Source organism: Dasypus novemcinctus, chromosome 12 (assembly GCF_030445035.2).
Source record: "Dasypus novemcinctus isolate mDasNov1 chromosome 12, mDasNov1.1.hap2, whole genome shotgun sequence".
Classification (NCBI taxonomy): domain Eukaryota; kingdom Metazoa; phylum Chordata; class Mammalia; order Cingulata; family Dasypodidae; genus Dasypus; species Dasypus novemcinctus.
This window is the reverse complement of record NC_080684.1, coordinates 59,627,503-59,642,172: the sequence shown is the minus strand read 5'-3', so window position 1 is coordinate 59,642,172 and position 14,670 is coordinate 59,627,503.

The following is a 14,670-nucleotide window of genomic DNA, read 5'->3' as shown; positions in this document are numbered from 1 at the left end:
CAAGAAGCACAGAAAACACCAAACAAGATAAACATGAAGAAAAGTATACCCTGTCATATATGGATTACACTATCAAATGCAAAAGACAATGAAAGTTCTGAATGCTGCAAGAGAAAAGCAGCATGCTACATACAAGGGAATGTACCGATTTCTCATTAAAACACATGGAAGCAAGAAGGCAGTAGGATGAAATACTTAATGTGGTGAAAGAAAATAACTGTCAGCCAAGAATTTTATATCTGGCATGACTCTCCTTCAAAACCGAGGGATAGATGAAGGCATTCTCAGCTGGGGTATACATCACTATTAGACCTGCACTACAAGAAATAGTAAAGGGAGTTCTTCAGACTGGAATGACAGGACATGAGACAGTGGTTCAATGCAGCAATAAGAAATAAACACCTGCAGTAAAGAAAACCATTTGAGTAATTATAAATATCATTATATTGTATTATTTGGTGTGAAGCACCATTTCTTACTTCAAAATGGTGCTAAAATGCAAATGTATAAAAAGTAATGATAAACAAAATATACAAAAATATAAGTGGAATCAAGTAGAGAATAATGGTGGAGGTACAGAGGCACACAGGAAAAGTATATGTGCATGCTATTGAAATTAAGTTGGTATTAAACCAAATATAGCTGTTATATATTTAGGATGTTAAATTTTAACTCTATGGTAACCACAAGAAAAATGGATTAAATACATAACCAGATAGAAATGAGAAGTCACGCAATATGGTAAAACAAAAAATGTAAATAAATATAAAAGTAGGCTTTAATGGAAGTGAAGGCCACAAATGTATGAGACATACAAAGGCTAAATAGCAAAATGACAGAAGAAAGACCTTCATTATCAGTAGTGACTTGAAATGTAAATGGATTAAACTCTCCATTCAAAAGATAAGAGACTGGCAAAATGGATTTTAAAAAATGGCCAAATTACATGCTGTCTATAAGAGAGTCACCTTAAAGTCAAAGATACAAGTAGGTTGACAGTAAAGGATGAAAAATATATACCATGCAAGTAATAACAAAAAGAGACCTGAGGGAAGCAGATGAGGCTCAAGTGATTGAGCTCCCTCCTACTACATGGGAGGTCTCAGGTTTGGTTCCCAGTGCCTCCTAGAGAAGATGAGCAAGACAGAGACCTGTCATGAAGGCAGACATGGCAAACTGACGCAACAAGATGATGCACCAAGGAGACACAAAGATGAAAGATAATGAAAGACACAAAAAGGCAGGGAACTGAGGTGGCTCAAGCAATTGAGTGCCTCTCTCCCACATGGGAGGTCCCCCATTTGGTTTCTGGTGCCTCCTATAGAGAAGGCAAGCAGACAAGGGGAGCACACGTGAATGAACAGAGAGCAGACAGTGAGCGTAAACAACGACGGGGATGAATAAATAAAATAAATCTTAAAAAAAAAAAAGAACTAGATGGCTATACTAATAACAGATAAAATAGACTTTAATTCAAAAATTGTTATCAGTATTTCATACTGATAAAGGAGACAATTCAACAACACATAACAATTACAACCATATATGCAACAACAAAGGGTCCCAAACTATATGAAGCAAATGCTGACAGATTTGAAGGGAGAAAGTAACAGTTCTACATAATTAGTAGGAGACTTTAACACACCACTCTCTATAATAGAAAATCTAGTAAAAAAAAAAAAAGAAGTACAGAACTTGAGTGATATATTAAACTGACTAGACCTAACAGACACATATAGAACTTTACACCCAGTAAAATAGAATACACATTATTTTCAAGTGCACATGGATCATTCTACAGGACAGACCATATATTGGGACACAAAAGTCTCAGTAAATTCAAAAATATTGAGATCATTTAATGTATATTCACCGAGCAGAATGGAATGAAGCTAGAAATCAATAACAAAGGGAGAAAGGGAAAATTCACAAATATGTGCAAATTAAACAACATGCTCAAACAACCAATGGGTTAAAGAGGAAGTCAGAAGAGAAATTAGAAAATATCTTAGGGCAAATGAAAATAAAAATACAATATGCCAAAACTTATGGGATGCAATGAAGGCAGGTCTGAAAGGGAAATGTATAGCTCTGCGTGCTTACATTAAGAAGGAAGACATATTTCAAATCAGAGACCTAACCTCAAAACTGGGAGAACTAGGAAAAGAAGAGCAAATTAAACCCAAGACTACCAGAATGAAGAAACTAACAGCTTAGAGTGGAAATAAACAAAATAGAAAACAAGAAAACAATAGTGAATCAACAAAACCAAAAGTTGGTTCTTTGAAAAGATCAATAAAATTGACAAACCTTTGGCAAGACTGACAAAGGAAGAAAGAGAGAGGATACTAATAATGAAAATCAGAAGAGAATGGGGACATTACTAACAATACTGCTTGAGATAAAAATTACTATAGAAGGATACCATGAACATGAACAACTGTTTGCCAATAAATCAGATAACCTAAATGAAATGGACAAATTCTTAGAAACACATGAACTACTTTTACTGACTCAAAAAGAAAAAGATCTTCACAAACCAATTACTAATAAAGAGGTTGAATCAACCGCCAACACTTGGCTGCTTTACTTTCCTGTGCGTGCATTGTGGGTGTGACTTCATGGTGCTCAGTCTGTCTGACTGATTATGGTTCTTGCTCTCCAGCTTGGGGCCATTTGAGAGGACATATTTGAAGCCCAGCTCAAAGGTTATCTCCTCCCTGAAGTTTTCTAGATGTTCTCAAAGTTCACAACTCTCTTTGTGATTTCTTAGAACTTTTTTATGGTCCCACTAAGAAAATATACTTGAGCAGATGTGGCTCAAGCAGTTGAATACCTGCTTCCCACATGGGAGTTCCTGGGTACATCCCAGTGCCTCCTTAAAAATAAAAACAAACAACAAGCAAACAAACAAAAAAAACAACTCAGGAGAGCCAATATGGTTCACCAGTTGAGCACCAGCTTGCCACATACGAGGTACTGGGTTCAATCCCATCCCCCAACCGGGTCTCAAAAAAAAAAAAAACACAAAGAAGAACCCTCAATATTCCAAGGCTCATTATCTCTTTCTCATATAATAGATTGTTAGCTATTTTCTCACATAATGTGGTCTCTGAATTACAATCAAAATCTTGTTTAAATCCTGGTCATCAATTTCATCATCTAAATCATTATCAGACCAATCAGTAAATTTGTTTTTTTGAACTTCTCTTTGTTCCATCCCTTCATAAAATAAAAAAGTTATAAAAAACAAACAGGGAGCATATATGGCTCAAGCAGGTGGATGCCCACCTCCCACATGGGAGGTTCCAGGTTTAGTTCCCAGTATTTCCTGAAGAAAATGAGCAGACAACAAGTGGACACAGTGAGCAGACAAGGAGTGGACACAACAAGCAGAGACAGCAAGCAAAAAAGGCGAGCAGACACAATAAACAGAGACAGCAAGGAGACACAGTGAGCAGACAACAAGCAGACACAGTGAGCAGACAATGAACAGACAGATGAGGGAGCAGGGGGCAGGGAACCTAACAAACAAACCAAAAAAAAAGAAACTCCCAACAAAGAACAACCCAGCACCAGATTGTTTCATGGGGAAATTCTACCAAACATTCCACAAAGACTTAACTCCAATTCTGCTCAAATCTTCCAAATAACTGAAGAGGAAATAACACAATTTAACTCATTATACAAGACTAACATCATCCTCATAACAAATTAAGATAAAGATAACACAGGAATAGAAAATTAAAGACCAGTATCTTGTATGGATACAGATGTAAAAATCCTCAACAACATACTCACAAACCAAACCCAAGAGCACAATGAAATAATTATATACCAGGATCAAGAAGGATTTATCACTATGCAAGGTTGGTTCAATATAAGAAAATCAGTTAGTGTAATATACCGCATTAACAGAATGAAGGGAAAAAAACAAATGATCATCTCGGCTGATGCAGAAAAGGAAACTGACAAAATGCACTAAACTTTCATGATAAAGACACTTAGAACACTAGGATTGGAAGGAAAGTTCCTCACCATGACAGAGGGAATATATGAAAATCCCACAATATTCTTAGACAATAAGTTGAAATAAGCATGATAGGATCACATAACACAAAGCATGGCAACTAGTAAAAGGAATCTAAATTTGAATCCTTCCCTTAGACACAGCATGAGGACATGGCAATTGGATCCTAAACCAATAGTGATGAAGCCAAAAAGCAACTCATCTTGCATTGTACAATTCCCCCAAAGGCTCAGAAATTTGCAGCACTAGGGACCTCTGGAAGTGAAGGTAAAAGTGAGACTAAAAACAAAAATTTTACTTGAAATTCTATTAATATATCCCACATTCCCCTCTTCATAAAACTAAAGAAAATTGGGAGAGCAATAGTTGGAGAGATTTGAAGGAGTGGATCCAAGTTGCTTCTCTCTGAACCTCTCCCTTGTTCCTTTTGTTAAGTAGATGTAATACTTAAAAATATGACTAGAAGCAATAATGCCAGGTCTCCTTATAACTAGTGATATTACTTGTGAGATTGACGTAATATTTCCTCTGAAGAGCTCAGCCTCTGTACTGAGACAATTAAACACAGAACATTTTTACACTGAAATTAAAAACAAGGGAAGTATGTGGAAAGAAAAATAAGAATGAGAAATTACAAAGAGCAAATGAAATCAAACCTTCATTAGAAGATAATTAAAACCAAGCCCCTGAATAATTCTGTAGCTTCCCCAGGATGCTAATGATAGAAATTGGTAGTATTATTAGTTTTTTTCATGAGCCGTTCCCATAGTATGCCACTGTTTATCACTTTAGCCTTTTGTTTTCTGAAAGCACTCAAATACACGTTGACCATCTGAAGCTACCAAAAATCAACCTACACTATTTCATTCTACTAGGATTATCAAATCTAGTTGGGGGGAGATATGTAATCTGAACTGCCTGTGGTTTGATCTCTCTTTATTTGTGCCTTGCTCTGTTTTTAGAAAGCAAAATGTTAACTTAAAATAATCTTGCATGGCTCAGACCTGGGTTCCTGGAATTTTTCTCTTTTGACCTGTACTGGACATTCAGGGATGGATTTGTGGAAAATTGGGGAAAAACTTGGTTTTAACCTTAAACTTGTTAGTTCAAAATTTGTCTATTATTGAGCAGAGGTAAGCATCATTAGCCAAAGCTAAGCACATCTCCTTTTTCTTGTTATAAGCTGATGTGATGATATCTTGCTTCAGAACTCCCTTTTCTACAGTCTTAAAAAAAAAAAAGAAGAAGAAGGAGGTAGGGAGGAGGAAGAAGGATGGTAACAGAAATAATTAATTTTATTTTGACAAACTTTTTAAAATAGAAGACAATACTTCATATTGTCAGAGAGGACCTGACAATAACTCCCATTTATTGTGTACTTTCTCATGCTAGGCATTGTATTAGACCCTTTATAATATGATCTTTAATCCTCAAATAACTCTTCAAGGTAGTTAGATCTGCTCTTTAAAGCACAATGAGGTTTTAAGTAATGCAGTCCCTAGATTTCCCCCCAAACCACAGAAGCTTGGTGATCCACTTGAATACCAATTACCCTGAGTTAATATGTATGATCCTCTTCTGTCTTGCAAGGTGGCGAGTGAGTCCTGGTAACAGCAGGACCTTTTCTTAGCTGAGCTTAGTGACCTTTACCAATCTGAAAGTTTTGGCTGATCAGAAAGAGAAAGTTCTCTGCATGAGGGATTTAGAGACTTAGAGAAACATGTGGATTAAAGGTGGAGGATGGAAAAGAGCCTAGAGCAGATAGCTGAGGAGTCCTAAATGAAAGACTTGCAAAAAGTCTAAATGAATGGGAACTTTTTTCCAGGTGGAGGCTGCCCAGTACTGGCCTTAGACTGCAGCAGCTGGCACCCTTGCACTGGTCCCCGTACTTTCGTGGCCCCACTCTCCAGGGGTGCAGAGTCCTTGAGGCCAAGGGGGAGAACCCACACAGAGCCCTGCCCCCATCCCAAATCATGCTCTGAAAGACTGAGACCCAGCGTCCCTTCTCAGAAATCCCTGAGTCCACTCCCACTGTAATACGTGTTAGTTCTTAATGTTATTATTACTTTCATTAGATATCCTATAACTTAGTAACATACCTTCCTCCTCTTTTACTCTCTTTTCTCCCTTGGTCAAAAGGAAGAGAGAGATGCAATAGGGTTTTAAGTAAGGAGTAGAGGCTCCAAGAACTGAGAGGTTTAAACAAATGCTCTTTCTCCAGGAGATGTATTTTGCTAACTAGGAGATAGTGCCTACAGGGCAGAGCCTGGCTCTGGGAGTCCCAACCTGGGTATTTAACAGGAGATAATACCCAATATGAAACCTATTTACTAGCTTAGCCTCTTTCAGCAAGATGCAGTACTGAAGGACTCTCACTGCTTCTCTTGAGTTTCCAGGGCCAGCATCATAAATATGGTGATGTTTATTGAAATTATTTATTCCCGATCATTTCTTCTCTCACCCAGGGACTGCAAATAAGTGAGTCCTCAATACAATTTGCACACCTAACTCCTTTCTATGAGCCTACTCATAACCCTTTTCTACTCAGAAATAAATAAAGCAACAGAAAAACCTACTTCTAACAGGTGATGGGCTGTCATTATCAATTATTCCCATCAAGGGCCTCACATAATGTTGCTTATCACAATGTCACCCTCAACTGGGTATTATTTCATGGTCTTATCTTATGATGTCTCCCCTCACATATTCCCACCTAATTTTCTTAAGAGTCATGTAAATTCCTTCCTTTCATCCTCCCCCAACATATACCCTCCAGTTATGGGTGAATTTCCTCCCCTTTTTCTCCTCACCTGAGTCCTTAGTGAAACCTTGACTGCTTTTGAGTCTATTCCTTACCTCCCATCCCGGGGCTGTTGATTGTTGCATAGCTACTAGAAGGCTGCTCCCTCCTCCTTCTTTTCCTCTTAAGCCTCTTATGGCAACTTGATATTATTATGAATTCCAAAGAGAGATATTGATTATGTTTGTAAACTGGCCAGTTCCTCTGGGCAAGATACCCTTTGATTGATTTACATTTGAAGGCTTTACTTTTACTTGATTAAATCAAGATTGGGGCTTTGGTTTGATCACATCATTAGGGTCACTCAGAGTTGTGTCCCTGCCCCCTTGGTGGGGTATATAAATGGACACTCAATAAAGAACATGGAAACAGATATGCATAAAAAGAGAAAGCTCCATAGATTCAGAAGAGGATCCTGCAGTCCCAGGAAAAGAGCTGAGCCATTCTCCTGACAGTTTACAGCTCACCTTGTGAAGAGACCAAAGCAACTGAGCCCAGAAAGAAACAAGCCCCAGGAATAGAGATGTGTCCTGTGCCAGCCTAAGCTGAAATAGGAAGAAACTGGAACCATGGAGGCTTAAGAGGGAAGAGGAAGGCTGAACCCTTGAAAACATCGATGGCCATCTTGCACCAACATATGACAATAGACTTTGGTTGAGAAAGTACCTCTTATGGTACCTTGAGTCAGACTCTTTAAGGCCTTATAACTGTAAGCTTCTACCCCAAATAAATACCCTTTATAAAATCCAACAGATTTCTGGTACTTTGCATCAGCACAACTTTGGCTGACTAATCACACCTCTCTTGGAATTTCTTCTAACAATTCTGTCAATTAGGGAGTTCTGCCGCCTCTTCTCAATTGTTTGCCTATGTGAAAGACAGAATTTATCTGGGAAAGAACAATTTGTTACCAATCTCAACAATTATTTGCCAAAATCCTGACAACATGAGAGTGGGTCTAAGTACAGTTTTTCTGATAATACAAAGCAGCATTACAATAGTACCTCTCATAAGGTGCACAAATGTGTAAATTCATGCACCCGTACATCAATCCATTCAATAAAAATACTTCACTTTGACAATTATATGCTAGACACTGTGGTAAATGCCAGAGATGCAAAGATATCTATCTAAATCAGATAGAGACTGGGTTGAAGGAGAACGGACCAGTATGGGACCAAGAAGACCAGTAAAGACAATACGGCAATAGTTCAGGCAAGAAATGATAAGGTCCTAAATGAGCTATAACAGTGGCAGTGGAGCAGGGATGCAGGGTATGAGGTATAAAGAAGCTGTATCACAAGGATCTGAGTATTGATTGTGTCTGAGGTGCAAAAGGAAAAGCAACTAAAGTCCAGATTTCCTGATGAAACCGGTGCAGACAATGTCATTCACTGTCACAGGGATAGAAGAAATAGGTTTGGAGCTAAATAGTGTGTCCTGTTTTGGGATATCAGGTGGAGATAACAACTAAGTTTCCTGGAATAAAACTAGAAACTGAATTTTATGAGTTTGAATACTTGTCACAGAGTAGAATCTCCTCAATATACCTCAAATCTGCCTTAAGAGACATAATATTCAAGGAAAATTGCTGGCAGGACAATAAATCCATCTTCACTTCAAGATATTCTAATAAATTTCCCCAAGAACCTAGATCACATCATATTGACTTGTAGCAGAATTGTTTAACTAGATTGCATTTTATTCTGATGCCATTGTCCAAATGGAAGGTGTTTATGATATAGCTCTTGGAAACTCATGCGTTTACCTTCCAAATATTGTTGAGGATTTGATTCAGATCATTTTTTTTTTACATTTATTTATTTATTTTTGCACTTGGTGAATACATTTTGGAGCACTGCTACATCACATGGACAATGGTTTACATTGTAGTTTACACTCTCCCCAAGTCCATCCAATGGGCCATATGGCAGGATGTACAATGTCCAACATCTGTCCCTGCAGTACCACCTAGGACAACTCCAAGTCCTGAAAATGCCCCCACATCATATCTCTTCTTCCCTCTCCTTCCCTCAGCAGCTACTGTGGTCACTTTCTCCACATCAATGCTACAATTTCTTCCATTACTAATCACAATAGTTCCATAGTAGAATACCAGTAAGTTCACTCTAATCCATACTCTATTCCTCCACCCTGTGGACTCTGGAATGGTTATGTCCACTCCACATCTATATCGAGAGGGCACTTAGATTCCACATGGATGATAATGCAGTTCTCCTGCTTACAATTGTAGGCACTCTTGGCTCCTTGGTGTGGTGGTTGATTTTCACCTCCCTTTTAGCTGGCCGGGGTAAGTCCAATAAACCAAAGGGTATCAGTTGCAAGTCTGCTGAGGCTCAGGGCCTGGCTGTCACATGGACAGTCCAGAGATTGAGGTGTTTCAGATCATTCTGATTCCTTCTTTCCTTACCCTGTGAGAAACTCCTGCTCACCACAGTAGCAGAAATGTTTGAATTTCTAGCAATTGGTTTGTTTACTTTATAGATGATGTGGATTGTGTAACTGACCAGATTCTATCATCATCTCATTGGCTTCTGAAAGCTTAGAATCAAATTCTGGACTTAGAGTATATTTATCCTTAGTACATCTGAATTATATTTTGTTTTCATCCATATTTTTCCTTGTTCTTTTGCCCCATACTCCTTTCTCCATTGGATTTTTTTTGTGTCCTTACTAGCAAGTTTAAATTATTCCTGGAAAAGATGTATTATTTTTAAAGTAATTATTCATTCATTCTTTCTCTCTTTAGAATTCATTAATTCTTAGCCTATAGATAGAAGTCACAGAAGAATATAAGATGTTGCAGTGTCACCAAGTATAAAAACAAAAGAAGATCATAAACATATTATCCATATTTCATATTGGGAACAGGAGGAGGAACTGGCAAAGAAGTTTGGAAAAAAATCATAAGAAAAATGCTGAGAGAACAGTGCCATAAAAGACAAGGAAGGAAAGTTGAGAGTGGGTCAAGTGCTGCAGAGATTAACTATGATGAAGTTCTGAAACAAGTCCATTGAATTAGATAAGCAGGAGACCATGGTCAGAGTAATTTCACTGTCTTGGTGGGATCATCTGCCTGACTCCTGAAAAAAAGTATGAAGGAAGGAAACAAAGATAATTCTTTGAGGCACTTGACTTGAACAGGAATAGAGTATAAAAGGATGTAGTTAGGGCTCATATTGTGGTCAAGGATGAATTTGTTTTTTATATAGAAAAAAATTGGAGCACATTAAGACTGCAGGGAAGAGCTGAATTGAGAGGATAGGATAAAAAGGACAGTTAAGAGCAATTAGAAGCAGTGGATCAAAATTTGGGTGATTGAAGGATATGGGCAAAGACTGGGTTAAAGATCACAGAGTTGGTGCTGACTGGGTTCAGCATGTAGTCATGCAGGTCACTGGAATATGGGGAACTTTGAGACCAATGTGTTAAACTTAACCATCCATGGAGATAGTAAAGTTACCCAGGATCACAGCATAACTTGGAACACTGTGATCCAGAGGCCAATGCTCTCAACAAATGAAGAGGAGTGCCTTAGATTGAATGACAGCAAGAGAGGGAGGCTAGATGGTGGCATGAAGAGAAGGTAGAATGTAAAAAGAAGGGGGCTTTGCCTGAAGGTAGAAGAGATAATGCCAATACTGGAAAGTGCTGATGCTGTCTCCATGTGAGACCTCTGCAGGGGAGGTCTGGAGGAGATGCCCACTCTGAGGAAATTGCCCACATGGTGTTTATTGTTGGGAGAAAGGTTAGAGATTGGGGTTAGAGCAGGGGAGGGAGATTATATCCATCCATGTCTACTAGTTCCTCATTTCCTTGAAAAAAGTGGAGATAACCACAATACATACAAGTCTCCAAATAAATACCCGGATGCTAGTTTAAGGGGGTCAAGCCCTGAGGAGCAGATCTGAAGTATTGGAGAAATGGAAGCTTCTCCCAATACAAAAATAATAACTGTCAAAATGTTTTACAATGATGTGAATCATGCTGAGAAAACTTCTATTTATTTGCAAGAGGAAAGGGGAGATAGAAGAGGCAAATAATAAAATAACCACATCACCAGAGTGTATCTAATTTGCAGAGAAGCAATGCTTCTCAGACAATCATTAATAAATCAACAGTTCTAATTAGAGATGCAGGGCACCTAATTCTGTCCCTTTAGACCTCGGGAAACGAATTGTTTGGAAAGCTCTAGTATCATCCTGGAGGAAAAAAAAAAAAATAACTGAACTTGTTTGTATTTTTTCATGAATCAGAGGATATCAAATAGACATAACTGACATACTTACAACTTTCATTCTTTAAAAAATTAGTTTCTTTAATGTTGCATAGCTAAAGAAAATACCTATTAGCAGTTTTAGTCTCTGTGATGTTCTAGTAATTCTCAGAGAGCATATTTAAGTGAAACACAGAAGTCCATTAATGTTTCACATGGGATTCAAACTCCTGGGTGTTTGGGGAGGGAGGCAGAATCCAAAGTAATGAGATTTTTCTGTAAAGATCATTTTGTGTTATATGTCATCACATATACATCTAGAATTTTAACTCAGAGTTTTGAATATTGCACAATCTGAGTGGCAGCCATATTGGCACCATAAATCTCAATGTCTCTAAATTTAAAAGTCAGGAGCATTTGCCAATGAAATTTTCTATTTGCTACAAGCATTTTTTACACAAAAACTGTACTCTCTAGAATTCTACATTTTTACAGCTCTCTTCCTCATAGTGAATAGTGTATATGCAAGATTAAACTCTGCCCTTTTATTGTATTTTTTACATTTATGTAATTTTATAGATACATAATTTTGTATAAGTATAAAAAGAAAAAAAGGAGAGTTGCGATGGTTAAGAGGGTAAATGTGCATTACAAAAACAATTATAATATAAAAATATTGCTGTCTGCCTCTCACCAAATAAATCATTTCCAATTTAGAATGTGGAGCAGTCAAGCTGCTCTAATATTGCTATCTTATACATCTGATTTATAATATCTATTCTTTTCCTGTTATTATCATCTATTTTTTAAATAAGCATCTATTGAATATGTAGTTCAAAGTAGAACTAATCATTTATAAATGACTTGCTTAAATATTCTTGAAAATTAAATAGTAATATTAGACATAAAAAAATTTTATTGGATTTTTTAAAGTTTCTGATCCACCATTTCTCACCTGTCCCTACCCCATCACCCTATGTCAACTTCCCATTCGATTGTCAGTAAAACCTGACAGTGTTCACAAAAGTTTTAAATCACAGTAATTCATATATACAATATACAGTACTCCCACATATCCAATGTAAAACCCTTTTCCCTTCCACAGCAATAATCTTTTTACATGTTCATACTATATTTACTGAAACCGATGTACACAGATAGTGAGACAATAGCTTTCAAACAAGGTAACATTTGGGTTTACATTGTGGTTTATATTTTAGACTATACAGTTTTCTAAATTTTTCATTATCTTATGTTTTACATTATGATTTACACTTTAACCTATCAGCCCCTATACATTTTTGGTGTAATTTAACATGTCTTATATCCATCCTTGCGTAATCTTGTGGAACACTTCTATCGCCCACACAGTTACATTGATTCCATCTATTCATTACCTCTTTCCCCCTCCCCTCAGGGCCCACAGTGACAGTCAATCTTCATTACTTGAAGGGCTATATTCAGAGATACTTGCAACAGTGTTAAGGGATTGACAGGCTCAACTGTCCGAATGCATTGGGAGCCACCATTTCTCTCGAGAGATACAATTCCCTTTATTTGAGAACATTAGTTCTCCCCAGGTTGTGGGTATACCTTCACCTTCATTATATGGGTCTCTATCCAATGATATAACCCACTATGGCAAAATGAGCACTCATACACTCCCTAGAAGCCTGTCCTGGGACAGGCTTATCCCCTTTAAGCTTATCCACTTTAAGCATCTTAAACAGGTAACTTCCTTATTATATTTTGAAAAAGTTTTCTCAGCATTATACTCTCAACCAATTACCAGACAATCTCCTATATTTGTATGTTCCCCCACCCTCCCCCCAATTTCTTGGGCAATATTACCCATCCTCCCATCCCTAGCCCCCTTCAAGCCCGCAAAGCCCCACCCAAAGGTAACCCTATGCCCCTATTTTATGCCTTCCTTGTACAAAAACTTACCTCCAGCTTATCATAGATTTCACCCATGTAGGTGTCAGCTTACATACTTCCTCTACCCCCCGATTTCCTGTAAGACTATCGTCCAGTCTCTAGCTCTCTGAGGCAGCTTGGTTTACTTATTTCATATCATTGAGATCATGTTGTATTTGTCCTTCAATGCCTGGGTTGCTTCACTCAACATAAGGTTCTCAAGATTCATCCATGTTATCATGTGTGTTTATAGTGTATTCATTCTTAAAGCTGAGTAGTATTCCATTGTATGTATATACCACATTTTATTTATCCATTCATCTGTTGATGGGCATTTGGGTTGATTCCAACTTTTGGCAATAGTGAACAATGCTGCTATGAACATTGGTGTGCATATATCAGTTTGTGTCCTTGTTTTCAGTTCTACTGGGTATACACCCAGCAGTGGAATTGTTGGGTCATATGGCAAATCTATAGCCAGTTTTTTGAGAAACTGCCAAACTATCCTCCAGAATGGCTGGATCCTTCTGCATTCCCACCAGCAGTGGATGAGTGTTCCCATTCCTCTACATCCTCTCCAGCATTTGTAGTCTTCTGTTATTTTCATAGCTGCCAGTCTTATGGGAGTAAGATGGTATCTCATTGTAATTGTGATTTGCATTTCCCTAATAGCTAGAGATTTGGAGCACTTTTTCATGTGCTTTTTGGCCATTTGTATTTCTTCTTTGGAGAAGTGTCTGTTTAAATCTTTTTCCCATTTTCTAAGACATAGACACTGAGGAAAAGAAGGAAGAAGTTGCCTTGCCAATTTGCATACAGGGCAACACTTATTGCAGTGATGGAAGGCATAACATCAAAAACAAAGCTTTTGCATTTTTTAATTTTTTGATACCCCAATTTATTTTTACCTTAATTTTTCTAAATTAATATGTATTCTATATCTAACCTTTAAACTCATCACTATATTCCATTTTACTAAAAATGGAACCTGCCAATATATTGGGCTTCTTTTTTTTTTTAAGATTTATTTACTTATTTATTTCTCTCCCCTTCCTCCATACCCCACCCCCGCCCCTGTTGTCTGTTCTCTGTGTCTATTTGCTGCATCATCTTTTTGTCTGCTTCTGTTGTTGTCAGTGGCATGGGAATCTGTGTTTCCTTTTTGTTGTGTCATCTTGTTGTATCAGTGCTCTGTGTGGGCAGTGCCATCCCTAGGCAGGCTGCACGTTCTTTCATGCTAGGCAGCTCTCATTATGGGGAGCAATCCCTGCGCATGGGGCTCCCCTACGTAGGGGACACCCCTGCATAGCACAGCACTCCTTGTGTGCATCAGCACTGCCTGTGGGCCAGCTCCACACGGATCAAGGAGGCCCAGGGTTTGAACCGCAGACCTCCCATGTGGTAGACGGATGCCCCAACCACTGGGCCAAGTCCGCCTCACTATTGAGCTTCATTTTTGAAGAAGTTTGGGATCACAGAGAGGTTCAACAATGGCAGGGGAGGAATACTGGTGTGGGATGTTACTGACAGGGGACACATGGTTGGCAGGGAGTTCTCCAGGGCATATATCCAGGGTACATAAAAGTGTTAGGATATTTTCATAGAGGTTACAGTTAAAAACAACAACTGAGGGAGTATTGAGTTCTTAGCCGGGGGAGCTCTATCACAATCCCTAAAGGAACAGCA